Here is a 14,626-nt window from a genome sequence, read left to right on the forward strand (position 1 = left end):
TGAGCGCTGTGGGCTGGCGGGCTAGTGGGATGGCAGATGAGGAACAAGAACTGACCGTGAGTGAACACCAAGTTTGAGGAGGAAAATAAGAAATTGGAGGAAGTACAGAAGGTGGACAGGGTAAAAGAAAGACTTTTTTCTAAAGAATTACGATGTATGATGTATGGGTTTGGGGATGACCAGAATCCTTACACTGAGTCAGTGGATATTCTTGAAGACCTTGTCATAGAGTTCATCACTGAAATGACTCACAAGGCAATGTCAATTGGAAGACAAGGTCGAGTACAAGTTGAAGATATTGTCTTCTTGATTCAAAAGGACCCAAGGAAGTTTGCTAGGGTTAAAGACTTGCTTACCATGAATGAAGAATTGAAACGAGCTAGAAAAGCATTTGATGAAGCAAACTACAGATCTTGGTAATTTTTGTACTTCATAAAATTTCATTATCTTCTGTGGAAATCATATATAATAATTGTGCATTTTGTTCAGTAATGTCCTAAAATCTAGGCATGTAAATGAAAGATGGAGAAACAAAATTTTCAGCCTTCATTTTCATGTCTTTGATTTTAGAGTGATCCATGAGCCTTTAATTGCCTGCCTTTACATGACTATACTTGAATTACTCACTGAGTTTTAATGACTACACATAAGTTAAAGTACCTTACAAATTATGCAGTTCCTTCTGACTTTTAACTATGATGAAGGATGAAGTAGTATTTATGTGTTAGGTATATTTGTACCATTATAAGCTATACTATAGCTGTTTAATATGTGAAATCTAAGTGTCATTTTGACTATGACAGCTAAGATATATGCCTTACATATTCTGAATTTTTCAGAAAACAGTGGTCTGAGATGTTATTAAAGATAGTGAACTGGTTTTTCTTTTAAGGAGATGATATTTGAAACTAGTTTTGTAAGAATGTTTATGTGTCTTAAACGATAATTTGTTTTAATATTTTCTAAAGAATGATTTTTTTTTTTTAAAGAGAGAGTGAGAGAGGGGAGGGAGAGAGAGAGAGAGAGAGAGAGAGAGAGAGAGAGAGAGAGAATTTTTAATATCTATTTTTTAGTTCTCGGCGGACACAACATCTTTGTTGGTATGTGGTGCTGAGGATGGAACCCGGGCCGCACGCATGCCAGGGGAGCGCGCTACCGCTTGAGCCACATCCCCAGCCCAAGAATGATTTTTTTTTCTTTTTTAGAAAATTAAAGTTTTATGTTGATGCTTCCATGTTGAAAGACTTTCTTGATATAAAACCTTTTGGGACTTAGGTTAATTTTTAAGTTTTAGAACTCATTTTCCCAATCATCTACTTTCAGTAGCAGGAATGGCAATATTTAACGAGCTAATGGTTAAGATAAGCATTTGGGGTAGTGTTCTTTTAACATATTTGTAAGTACTTGTGGAAATGTGTAGTTGACTAAAACCATATGTAGCTACAAAAACCACTTTGTAGTTCAGAGTATACAGGTTTTGTGTGAATTTAGCTTACTGAATTAATTACTGCCCTTAGCTTAAAATAAGGATTAAAATTGCATTTAAAGAGATCACTGCATGTTACTGTTTGTGAAACTGAACTTTTTGATTCTACTTATAAACAGTATCTATAAATCAGTACCTGGGAACATTTTACTTTCTTAACCTATTGATACAAGGAACAAAGTATAAAAAATTAAACGGGGGGGGGGGGGGAGAGGGACGAGGACTGAACCCAAGGGTGCTTTATCCCTGAAGTACATCCCCAGCCTTTTTTATGTTTAGAGACAGGGTGTCAATAAATTGAGAAGGCTGAGCTAGAACTTGTGATCCTCCTGCCTCCACTCCCAAGTTGCTGCAATAATAGGAGTGGCCCAATAAGCCCAGCAGACTACTATTTCTTACTGCAACCTCACATGGTAAAAAGAGGTAATAAATCTCTCTTTGTGCTGTTTCATAAGTACACTAATGCCATTCCATTGGGCAGGCACTCATGACCCAATCACCACCCAAAGGCCAATCTTCCTGATATCTCACCTTGGAGGTTAGGATTTCAATATACACATTTGGAGGAGACACGTATTCAGACCATAGCTCAATGCTCCTCTCCCTCAAAATCCATTATTCTTTAGTTTTTAATAATTTCTAAAACTGGGCTGAGGATGTGGCTCAAGCGGTAGCGCGCTCGCCTGGCATGTGTGCAGCCCGGGTTCGATCCTCAGCACCACATACAAAGATTGTGTCCGTCGAAAACTAAAAAATAAATATTAAAAACTCACTCTCAAAAAAAAATTTTTTTAAAAAGTTTCTAAAACTGAGCCAGGCACAGTGGTATACATCTATAATTCAGGAGGCTAAGGCAGAAAGATCACAAATTCAAGGTCAGCCTCAGCATCTTAGTGAGACCCTCAGCAACTTAAAGAGATCTTTTCTCTAAATTAAAAATTGGGCTGGGTCGAGGGAACACGCCTGTAATCCCAGTGGCTGAGGAGGCTGAGGCAGGAGGACCACGAGTTCAAAGCCAGCCTCAGCAAAAGCTGAGGGCTAAGTGTGGGAGGCCATCATATCATGTGACCAGCATTTTCCTCTCCTGATTGGTGAGGCTCTGGCAGTCACTTCCAGTGATCTGGCCGCATCAAAGTGGCTGTAGGGGTGGCCCAGATCTTGAGAGTTGTAAAAATGTAGCAAATGTGTCTTCATGCCTAGGCATGCCTTCCTGTAGCCCCCTGGGTCAAGCTATGCTCACCTGTTCCTTTGTGATATTAACCCTTTGCCCTGTTTGGGATAGAATGTTTCATGGAAATGCCCTTTGTGTGTTCCCTTCTCTTACTCTGCCTTTGGGTGTGGCCTTCCTAGATGTCAGTCAACCTGCTGACAGCAGACATCATGAAGCTAGACTCAGCCCCTTGAAACCTAACCCTTTGCATTATTTGAATGGCTTCTCCTCAATGGGTCGGTCCCTCCCTCCCTCGCTGAATAATAATCTCTGGTATTATTATTAAGGTCACAGGAGCCATCACAAGACCCCCAAAGAAAAAGGTTTCTCTGTCTCTTGTGTGGTTATTTTGCGCAGCCCAGTTCCCCTGGAGTGACCCTGGGTGTTTTTGTCATCGGGGAAAGTGACAGCTAAGCAACTCAGTGAGACCCTATTTCTAAATAAAATATGAAATGGGGCTGGGGATGTGGGCTCAGTGGTTGAGCCCCCCTGAGTTCAATCCCCAGTACCTAAATAAATAAATATTAAAATTTAGAAGGACTGGGGATATTGCTCTGTGGTAAAGTGCCTTTGGGTTCAATTTCCAGTACCCATCCCCTCAAAAAATTGTCATGATTTCATGATTAGTTTACTACTGTCTATATGCCTTGCAACATATAAGATACAAGGGAACAGGGCTTCTGTCTCATTGATTACTTATCTGAATCAACTAGAAAAATACCCAGATGGAGACCCTTAATATCTATTGAACAAGATATATTTAAGCAGGGTTAGAGATGTAGATCTGTGGTAGAACCCATGTGCAATGTTCTAGGTTCAATTCCAAGCAAACAAAAAATATTAAACGTAAGACATTTTGCTAGGCCTTGTAGATACAAAGCACCACATACATTTGGGTTTTCTTTTGGATTATCATTTGTTTGTTTGTTTGGTACTAGGAATTGAATCCCGGGCCTTTTACAACAGAGCTACATCCCCAGAGCTCTTTTTATTTTGAGACAGAGTCTCACTAAGATTAGGAGGCTGGTCTTGAACTTCTGACCCACTGGCTTCCTAAATCTCTGGTATTATAGGTATGCACCACCATGCCTGACTATACATTTGGTTCCTTAAAAATGTTTTATTAGGGGGGCTGGGGTTTTGGCTCATCGGTAGAGCATTTGCCTAGCATGTGCAAGACCCTGGGTTCGATCCTCAGCACCTCATAAAAACAAATAATAAAAGTACGGCGTCCAACTACAATTAAAAAATAAATATTAAATAAATGTTTTATTAGGGCTGGGGATGTAGCTCAGTGCTACAGTACTTGTTGAAGGTGTGAAAGGCCCTAGAATCTATCCCCAGCACTGCAAAAAAAAAAAAAATTATCAAAATAGATTTTTTATGATGGGTTTGTTTGTTTGGTACTGGGGAGTAAATTCAGAGGTGCTTAACCACTAAGCCACATTCCATATCCTTTTTTGCATTTTATTCAGAGACAGGGTTACTTAAGGCCTCAGTAAATAGTTGAGGCTGGCTTTTAAACTCATGATCCTCCTGCCTCAGCCTCCCAAACCTTTCGGATTACAAGCGTGTGCCACCACTCCCAGCCTTTATGTTGTTTGGATTCTTTAAACATTATGAGGACATTTTTAAAATGTTAGATTATTTGCTATAAATATTCATTTTAATAATTCCCAAACCATTTAAAAATGGTAAAGACAAACTCTGCTATAAGCTATCATTTACCTCACTTTACCAACAGATGCATTATTAACACAATATGAGCCTCCCAGAAGAACATAACAATGATAAAAGGCTTTAGAAATTATTTTTTCAAAATAGCAGCCACTGAATTAAATACACGCAAATCAAAACTACACTAAGATTCCACCTTACTCCAGTCAGAATGGCAATTATCAAGAATACAAGTAATAAGGGGCTGGGGTTGTGGCTCAGCGGTAGAGAGCTAGTCTCCCACGTGCGAGACCCTGGGTTCGATCCTCAGCACCACATAAAAAATAAATAAATTAACGAGTGAAATAAAGGTATTGTGTCCAACTACAACTAAAAAATAAATATATAAAAAAAAAAAGAATACAAGTAACAAGGCGCTGGGGCTCAGCGGTAGCGCACCTGCCTGGCACATGTGAGGCAATGGGTTGGATTCTCACAACCATAAATAAATAAATGTCAATGACTCAAAAATACAAGTAACAATAAATGTTGGCAAGCATGTGGGGGAAAATGGCCACTTATACATTGCTGGTGGGAGTGCAGATTGATGCAACCACTCTGGAGAGCAGTACGGAGATTCCTCAGAAAACTAGGATGGAACAACCATTTGACTCAATGATCCCACTCCTTGGTTTATACCCAAAGGATTCAAAATCAGCATACTATGAAGACACAGCCACATCAATGTTAATAGCAGTTCAATTCACAATAGCCAAGATATGGAACCAACCCAAGTGACCTTCACAGGAGAATGGATAAAGAAAAGGTGATATATATATATAATGAAATATAACTCAGCCACAAAGAATAAAATTATGGCATTTGCCAATACATGGATAGAACTGGATACTATCAAGCTAAGTGAAATAAGCCAATCCCAAAAAACCAAAAGCCAAATGTTCTCTCTGATATGTTAATGCTAACCCACACCAAGGGAGTGTGGGGAGGGGAAGAATAGAAATTCATTGGATTAGACAAAAAAACGAAAAGAAGGGTGGGATAGGGGATCAGAAAGACAGTAGAATTAACAATTGGACATAACTCTCCTATTCTTTTATATGAATACATGACCAGGGTAACTCCATATCATGTACAACCACAAAAGTAGGATCTTAACTAGAATAAATTATACTCCACGTATGTACAATGTGTCAATATACACTCTATTGTCATGTATACCCAAAAAAGAACAAAAACGCTGGGGATATAGCTCAGTTGGTACAGTGCTTGCCTCATATGCACAAGGCCCTGGGTTCAATCACCAGCACCACAAAAACAAACAAAAAGAACAAAAATAAATAAATATTTTTTAAAAAAAACACCACAGGATATGCAACTTAGGGATTATAAGAATGAAGAAAGCACGTTGGAAGTCACCATGGGCAACTTTGCAAAACCCTGTCTTAAGATGAAATTTGAAAAGGGTTAGGGGATATACTTGGTGGTAGAGCACCCCTGGATTCAATCCCTCATACAATGGTGGGGTGGGGGGGATCTATGACTCAATTAGTACAATCTAAGGCTTCCCCTGCACCCTGTACTGGAGGTTGAACCCACAAGCACTTTACCCCCAGTAAAAGCTATACCCCCCAATCTTATTTTTTATATATTTTATTTTGATATATGGTATTACTAAATTGCCAAGACTTGCCTAGCAAATTGATTCTCGCCTGCTGCAGTGGTGCACACCTGAATCTCAGTGACTCAGGAGGCTAAAACAGAAGGATCCCAAATTCAAAGCCAGCCTCAGCACCTTAGAAGGCCCTAAGCAACTCAGCAACATCCTGCCTCAAAAAGTAGGGGTGGGGGAGGGAGGAAGGAAAAGAAAAAGAGCTGAGGTGTGCCTCAGTGGTTCAGTACCCCTGGATTCAATCCCTAGTACTAAAAAAAGAAAAAAATCACAAACTTGCAATTCTCCTGCCTCAGTCTTCTGAGTCCCTAGGATTACAGGGTGCACTCTCTACTTATGTATTAACAAATACCAAGCCACTTCATAAATTTAAAAGCTATGCTACTGATTTCATAATTTTCCCTAAAAACACAAAATCCAATTTTTAATAGATTTTTCTCCTCCTAGTGTTGGAGATATGAACCCAGAAGTGTTCTACCACTAAGGTAAATCCCCAGCCCTTTTATTTTTGAGATAAGATCTCACAAAATTGCCCAAGCTAGCCTCAGTCTCGCCAGTACCTGGGATTTACTGGTTCGCCAACATGCCTAGCTAACTGCGAATTCATTTTTTAAAAGCAGTAGCAATTTCCCTATCAGTTGAGACCAAGATAGTGTGTGTGTGTTTTACTGGGGATTTAACCCAGGGGTGCTCTACCACTAGGCTACAACCCCAGCCTTTTTAAATTTTTATTTTCAGATAAGGACTTACTAAATTGCCCAGATGAGCACCAAACTTGCAATCCTTCTGCCTCATCCTCCAAGTTGTTAGGATTACAGGTATGCACTACCATACTCAATTGGATCAAGATTTTTTAAAAGAAATCCATTAGCAATCAATCATCTTTAGAGACAAAAAGGTTTCTGTTTTGTTGTTGATGTTTTTTGTTTTTTTTTTTTTGCAGTGCTAGGGATTAAACGTAAGGCTTCTCACACACTAGGCAAGTGCCTAATCACTGAGCTACACACCCATAATTGTGGGTCTCTGAAATCACTTATTTAGCTACTTTGCCTTAGCTCAAATGTGCCTACTCTATACCTAGATGCTTTAAAAAAAAAAAAAAAAAAAAGATGCTCAAGCCCAGCACAGTGGTGCACCCCTATAATCACAGCTACTAAGGAGGCTAAGGCAGAAAGATTGCAAATTCAAGGCCAGCTTCTTGCTTCTGCGGCAAGACAACTTCCACAGTGAGATCCTCTCTCAGAACACAAAATAAAAGGCCTATAGATGTAGTTCAGTGGTAGAAGTGCCCCAGGGTTTAATCCCCAGTACCAAAAAAAAAAGAAAAATGAAAAACCAAAAAACCATTTTGAAGTTCTATCTAGTTTTATTTTTTAAACATAAACAAATAGCCAGGCACAGTGGTACACACCTATAATCCCAGCAGCTTGGGGCTGAGGCAGGAGGATCACAAGTTCAAAGCCAGCCTCAGCACCTTAGTGAGGCCCTAAGCAACTTAGGGAGACCCTATCTCTAAATAAAGGGATGGAGATGTGGAGGGTTGCGCACCCCTGGATTCAATTCCTGGTACTAAAAAATAAATAAACAAACCAAAAACCAGGGATAGGAAACACACAGACTGGAAAGCAACAGACAAATTGTAACATGAAAATAAGAAAGATGAAAGCTTTCAAACAGTATTGTGTACCTATTTCCTGCTGGTTTTAGCCAATGTTCTCGAAAAGTTTTAAAGTTATTAATATTTCACAGTGTTAGATAAGCTAGCTATCAAAATAGAATACTGTGAAATATAATGGAAGGGGAGAATCATAATACTAATAACTACCCAAGAAAATTAACACCTATTATTACCTGATTTTTCTGACCATAGCACACAAATACATTCCACTGTCTACTGTATAAAAAAAGATAGTTTTCTTTTCTTTATTTGATCCCAGGGACACTCTACCACTGAGTTATGTCCCCAATCCTTTTTATATTTTGAGACAGTTTCACTAAGAAGCCCAGTATGGTCTCAAACTTGCCATCCTCCTACCTCAGCCTCCGGAATTGCTGAGATTATAGGTGTGTACCATCAAGGTAATTTTTAAAGCAAACAAAAATAAGTACCTTTTTGTTCTTAGAGCTGGTCACTGATTTCTTACACTGTTTTGCTCTATTACTACCCAGCTCCCAGACACGGCCAAGGCCTGTGGTTTTGGAGATATGAAAAATCTTGCCAGCCTCCCGTTACTCAGCATTTCCCTGGCAGACAAGAGATACATGGAGGGGTAGGTGCCATTACGAGCAGATATGGGAAGTATTTGAAGCAGTTTCCAGCCCATCGCCTGTTGATTTCTTTCATGGCCTATATCAGTATAAGCACATCAAGACTTGTGAAAAGGAAAAGGCCAGCCTTTTCCTTTTGTGAAGAAAGCTTTAGGCAAGTGTGGCTCTACCAATACAGATGACATAAGATGTGGAACTACTGACAGTAGAGATGATGAAGATACTGGTCTCTTTGGATTTGAGGATAAGCAAAGAAGCAGGAGGCTAAAGGAAGAATGCCTTGTACAGAATCAGTCAAAGATAGCCAAAAAAAAATCTATACTTCTTGCCAAGTCTTCCCTCTCACTAGATGTGAAACATAGGGATGATGACATAGATATGGCAAAAAAGTGTATCAGAAGCATTCAAACAGAGAGCTTGGTTTGGGACTTCTAAAACTACTTCTGGTGGGATATGAAGTTTAAAGTTTCAAATACTGTCAAAGAGAGATCAGTAGAGTAAACTGACCATGGGCAGGGAGGATAGCAGGGAAAGGGGAAATACAGGGGAATTACAGCAGCCAAATTAACTGTTATATTGTGTGCATGAACTAATAGATAACAAATCACTCCATTATGTATAACTACAAAGCACTGATATAAATCTGGGAAAAAAACAAAAACTTCAAATACATTGTGTAGTTGAACATGATACAGTTGGAACACACATGTTAGAGGAGCACATCACTGCTGTAGAGGACTAAGGACAATCCCTAGACATGGTTACTTTCATGGAAGATCTAAAATCCACCCTGGGTCAATGTAACTAAATAAAAGTTCAAAAGATTAAACAAAAACACACAAACACTAAGGATACTTAAAACCAAGATTTTATGCTACTTTATTTTTGTAGTACTGGGGATTAAATCCGGGGCTTCAAATTGCTAGACATTAGTTTTACTAAGCCACAACCCTGCCCTTTTTTGAGACAGAATCTCTCTAAATTATGTAACTCAGCCTCAAACTTGCTATCCCACAGTGTCTACCTCCCAAATAGTTGGGATTACTGACATGTGTTACCACACCTGACAAAGCCCAAGGACTGAAGCAGGAGAACCCCAAACTTGAAACCAGCCTGGGTAATTTGGTGAGATTCTATCTCAAAATTTAAAGAGGAAAGGTGAAAAAGCTGGGGATGTAACAAGTGTTAAAGTATCTCTGGGTTCAATCCCCAGTACCACAATAAGGGGAAAAAAAAGATTAATTTTATACTTGGGGGAAGAGAAAAATAAATGGCACATTATGAGAAAAGCATTTAAAAAGAAACAAATTATTTGTATAAATGTTTTCCTCATCTTCTCAGCCCCATTACCTTATAATATCCCATAAAAACAAGGATCATGTTAATTCCATTCATTCACAGTTCCTAACACATAATAAAGATTTATCAAGAGCTGGGGACATAGCTCAGTTGATAGAGTGTTTGCCTTGCATGTATAAGGCCCTGAATTCAATCCCCAACACCAAAAAAAAAAAAAAAAAAAAAAAAGGAAAGAAAAGAAATTGCCAAGACCAGTTGGGCTTGATGGCACATACATATTTCTACCTACCCTGGAGACTGACAAAGGAGGATCACAAGTTCAAGGTTAGCCTCAGCAACTTAGATCTTTCCTCAAATATAAAATAAAAAGGGCGAAGATGTAGCTCAGAGTAGAGTGTCCCCGGTTTCAATTCCCAGTACCACCAAATACACAAAAAGAAAGAAAACACTATGGCCACTAATGAAATAAAACTCTTTGTAGCCAGGCACACTGGCACACACCTGTAATCCCAGTGACTAGGGAGGCTAAGACGAAAGAGGAACATCAATTCAAAGCCAGCCTCAGCAACTTAGTGAGGCCCTAAGCAACTCAGAGAGACCTTATCTCAAAATAAAAATATACAAAAGCTAGGTTGTGGCTCAGTGGCTAAGTGCCCCTGGATTTACTCCTCAGTACAAAAAAAAAGGGGGGGGGGGCTGGGGAAGTGGCTCAAGCGGTAGCGCACTCGCCTGGCATGCGTGCGACCCGGGTTCGACCCCCAGCACCACATACCAACAAAGATGTTGTGTCCGCCGAGAACTAAAAAAATAAATATTAAAAATTCTCTCTCTCTCTCTCTCCTCTCTCACTCTCTCTTTAAAAAAAAAAAAAGACTCAGGAACTTCATAGTTATGGATATAATGGATTCTCTCCTTAAATCTTGAGGGGAAGGGACTTTCTTTTGATATTTAACAAGATACTACTTTTTACCCTATTCTTGTGCCATGTGGCTTAAGATATTTAATTTTATAGTATTTGATTTTGCTGCTTTATGCATAAATATGAAGTCACTTTATTTATAGTATTCTAGTAAGGAAACAGCTTTACTAGGCTATTAGCAACTGTGTCACTTTTTGTCTTATGTTTTATGGAGAAAAATAAAATCAAAGAGAAGTTACTCTATGAGAAATCATACTGATTCTATGTAATGTAATATTTTCCTACACCATAAAGCAAACACTTTTTTGAGGGGGGAGGCGGGTACTAGAGATTGAACCCAGGGGCACTTAACCCCTGAGCCACATATCCAGCCCTTTTTTATATTTTATTTAGAGACAGAGTCTCACTGAGTTGCTTAGTGCCTAAGTTGCTATGGCTGGCTCTCAACTGGTGATCCTCCTGCGTCAGCCTCCCAAGCCACTGGGATTATCACACCAGGCCCTTTTTATTTTTTGAGATAGGGTCTCACTAAATTGCTTATGCCTAAATTGTTTAGGGTTCACTGAGTTGCTGAGGCTGGCCAATAAACTCCAAGTTTCTGAATCTTTTGAAATATTGGGGAGGGGGGTCCTCTTTCCTAATATAATATAAATATTAACTTCTTTAATTGACTACTAGTACTTTTTTTCCCCCAGTGCTGGGGATTGAACCTAGGGTCTCACACACCCCAGGCAAGACATTCTACCACTGAGAGGCAACTACTACTTTATATAAGCACCAATACTTGAAAACAATTTTGTGTCAGGCTCAGTGGCCAAACCTATAATCATAGCTACTCAGTAGATGAGGCAGAGGATTGCAAGTGCAAGGCAGGCCTCTACAACTTATTAAGACCCTGTCTCAAAATAAAAAATAAAAAGGCTGGGGGTATAGCTCTGTGACGGAGTGATCCTGGGTTCAATCTCCAGTACTAGAAAACAAAGTGTAATTGAGCCCAGCCCAATGACAGACCTGAAATGCCAGCTACTCAGGAAGGAGGCAGAAGGTCATGAAGTTGGAAGCCACCCTGTGCAATAAAGTGAGACCCTGTCTCAAAATTAAAAGGGCTGGGAGTGTAGTTCATGCATGACATTCTGGGTTTAATTCCTAGTACTAAAGGGGGCAAGGGGAACAGGAAAGAAAATGACTGAGAAGAGGTTTAAAGGGTTAGAGTACATAAAGAAAATGCTAAGGACTGGGGCTGTGGCTCAGTGGTAGAGCGCTTGCCTAGCAGGTGTGAGGCCCTGGGTTCGATTCTCAGCATCACATAGATAAATAAATAAAGGTGTTGTGTCCATCTACAACTAAAAATACAGACATTTAAAAAGAAAGAAAAAAGTGCTTAAAAATTGTATTTTTTTCCTTTGTTCTCCATATTTTACTGGTGGATTATAGTTGTATATAATAGTGGGATGTTATTACATATTTGTATATGCTTACAATATAACAATATAAATTGGCCAACATAAGGAAATGCTAAAATAAATAAAGCTAAATGAATCTGTCTACAGTAATATATACTGGATTATGCCAACGAAGAACCTGAAATATAAATTGTGAGACTGAAAATATGAAAAGAGAGCAGCTTTGCTTGCTTGCCAGCCAATCTTTTCTCCACTGATTAAAGCCCTATAAATAGGCCAAAAGTGATAACGGTTGCTCAAATCACTTATTACTGCAGATACTACCACTTCTGGCATGTACCTGGCCCAGCGCTGGGACTGTGAATAAACTAACATCAAATAAGAATCCACGTAAGTTACTAAATGCAAAAAAGGTGAGTTACCCATTACTCAAAAAATTAGTGTAAATCAAAAATAATTTAAGATACAGGGTCTAAATTTCTCCAAGATTTTTGTTCTGGTCATTTTCTATTTCCCTCAGAAAACAATTTACATAAAGAAGGGTCACCAAATGTTGGAACCTGAAGTCCCCAAGACAAATTGCTAAAAATCTATCCGATGTACATACACAACAAATTGCTTAGTGAATTGCAGAGGAAAAAACAATGGGAAACAATAAAATGCTGACTTCAAACCAGGTGCAGTGGTGAATGCCTATAATCCCAGTGACTCCAGAGGCTAAGACAGGAGGATAGAGAGTTCAAAGCCAGCCTCAGCAATTTAGTGAAGCCCTAAGCAATTCAGTGAGACCCTGTCTCTAAATAAAGTACAAAACAGGTCTGGAGATATGGTTCAGTGGTCGAGTGCCCCTGAGTTCAATCCCTGGTACTGCCCACCCTGCCAAATGTTGACTTCAGAACATGCTTCTCAGCTGGGCACAATGGCATACACCTGTAATTCCAATTACTGAAGAGGCTGAAACAGGAGGAATTCAAGCTTATGACCAGCCCGGGCAATATAAATATTTTTGTTTTGTTTTGCTTTTTGTTTTTGAACCCAGGGGCATTTAACCACTGAGCTACATGCCCAGCCCTTTTTATTTTGATTCAGGGTCTCACTAAATTGCTTAGGGCTCAGTAAATTGCTGAGGCTGGCTTTTGAAATTGTGATCCTCCTGCCTCAGACTACTGAGCCACTGGGATTACAGGCCTGCACCATAGCACCTGAGAAGCCTGGGCAATTGAGCAAGACTGCCTCAGAATAAAATAGAAAGGGTGAGGGATATAGCTCAGTGATAGAGTGCTCCTAGGTTCAATCCCCAGTACCACCAAAAAACAAAAACAAATGAAACTTTCTTCTCTTGCCTAGCATGTGGAGGCCCTGAGTTCAACCCTCAGCACTGGATAAAAAAGAAAGCCTGTTTCTATGCTATGGTTTTTAGTTTATGTTTAAAATAAGGCAGGCAGGATACTGCTTAAAACTTGACTGCATGAGGTTTTTGTTCTTAATACAGAAAGGAAAACAATCCTGTTTTCCTAGAGTTTTAGTCCACACCCAACTTCCCTATCCCCAACAATACTCTTCTCTAATTATAAGGAACTTAACAAAATAGTGACTCTAGACATCAGGAAACTTATTTTTTTAAAACCCAGACAACACAGTAAAAAGATAACTTCTGATTTCTTTGGTCAGTAGCTTGTTTCTCAAGTATTAACCATACTAATAAAAAATTAATATCTAGACTACTGTAGTTTATATCTTTCTTAGGAATAACTATTATAATTAAATTTGAACCCTAGGGTGCCCTACCACTGAGCTACATTCCAAACTCCCTTTTAAATTTTATTTTGAAATAAGGTCTTGATAAATTGCCCAGATTCACCCCGAATCTGCAACTCTCCTGCCTCGGCCTCCTCAGTAGTAAGTATACAACACTGTGCTCAGTTCCCAATACATACATTTAACAGATTTAATTTTATTGCTCTAATCAGAACTGATTAACTAAAATGTGGACTTGATTTTCAGGTAGGAAAAAAGCATTTTGGAGCTGGTGCAGTACACATGGCTGTAATCCCAGGAACTCTGGAGGCTGAGGCAGGAGGATCACAAATTTGAGGCCAGACTCAGCAACTTGGGGAGACCCTTTCTCAAAAGATAAAGAGGGTTGGGGATATAGCTCAGTGTAAAACATCCCTGGGTTCAATCTTTGTTACCCTCTCCTCAAAAAAGAATATTTTGGGAAGGAATGGGCAGTATAAAAAAGAACATTCACATTCAAGTCTCCAGTCTTATTCTTTTAAGCTTTTAGAGACCCATTTAAGAAAAATGTTGTAGGTCAGAGTGGCCCAATTTTATAATCCCAGTATTTTGGGATGCTGAGGCAGAAGAATCACAAATTCAAGGTCAATCTAGGCAATTCAACAAGACCGTATCTCAAAAAGGAAAAATAATTTTTTTTTTTTTGGAATAAGAAATTGAAACCAGGGGCACTTAACCACTGAACCATATCCCCAGCCCTTTTTTACATTGTATTTAGAGACAAGGTCTTTCTAAGTTGCTTTAGGCCCTCACTAAGTTTATGAGGCTACCTTTGAACTCACAATCCTCCTGCCTCCACCTCCCAAGCCCCTGGGATTACAGAAGTGCACCACCATGTTGGCAAAAAAGAAAAAAAAAAAACATTCTAAGGGGGGGGGGGCAAACAAGGATGTAGCTC

The 14,626-nt window shown here is 39.3% G+C and overlaps 1 protein-coding gene and 1 pseudogene across 3 annotated transcripts in view; one reads left to right on the forward strand and one right to left on the reverse strand.

Annotated features, from left to right (window-relative positions):
• Ark2n (arkadia (RNF111) N-terminal like PKA signaling regulator 2N) overlaps positions 1-14,626 on the reverse strand; it is an 89,491-nt gene that overhangs the window by 68,027 nt on the left and 6,838 nt on the right. The gene's annotated exons all lie outside the window — the stretch shown is intronic.
• Positions 30-8,745, forward strand: LOC113200906 (elongation factor 1-beta pseudogene; annotated as a pseudogene).

Source organism: Urocitellus parryii, chromosome 13, assembly GCF_045843805.1.
Source record: "Urocitellus parryii isolate mUroPar1 chromosome 13, mUroPar1.hap1, whole genome shotgun sequence".
In the NCBI taxonomy this organism is placed as follows: domain Eukaryota; kingdom Metazoa; phylum Chordata; class Mammalia; order Rodentia; family Sciuridae; genus Urocitellus; species Urocitellus parryii.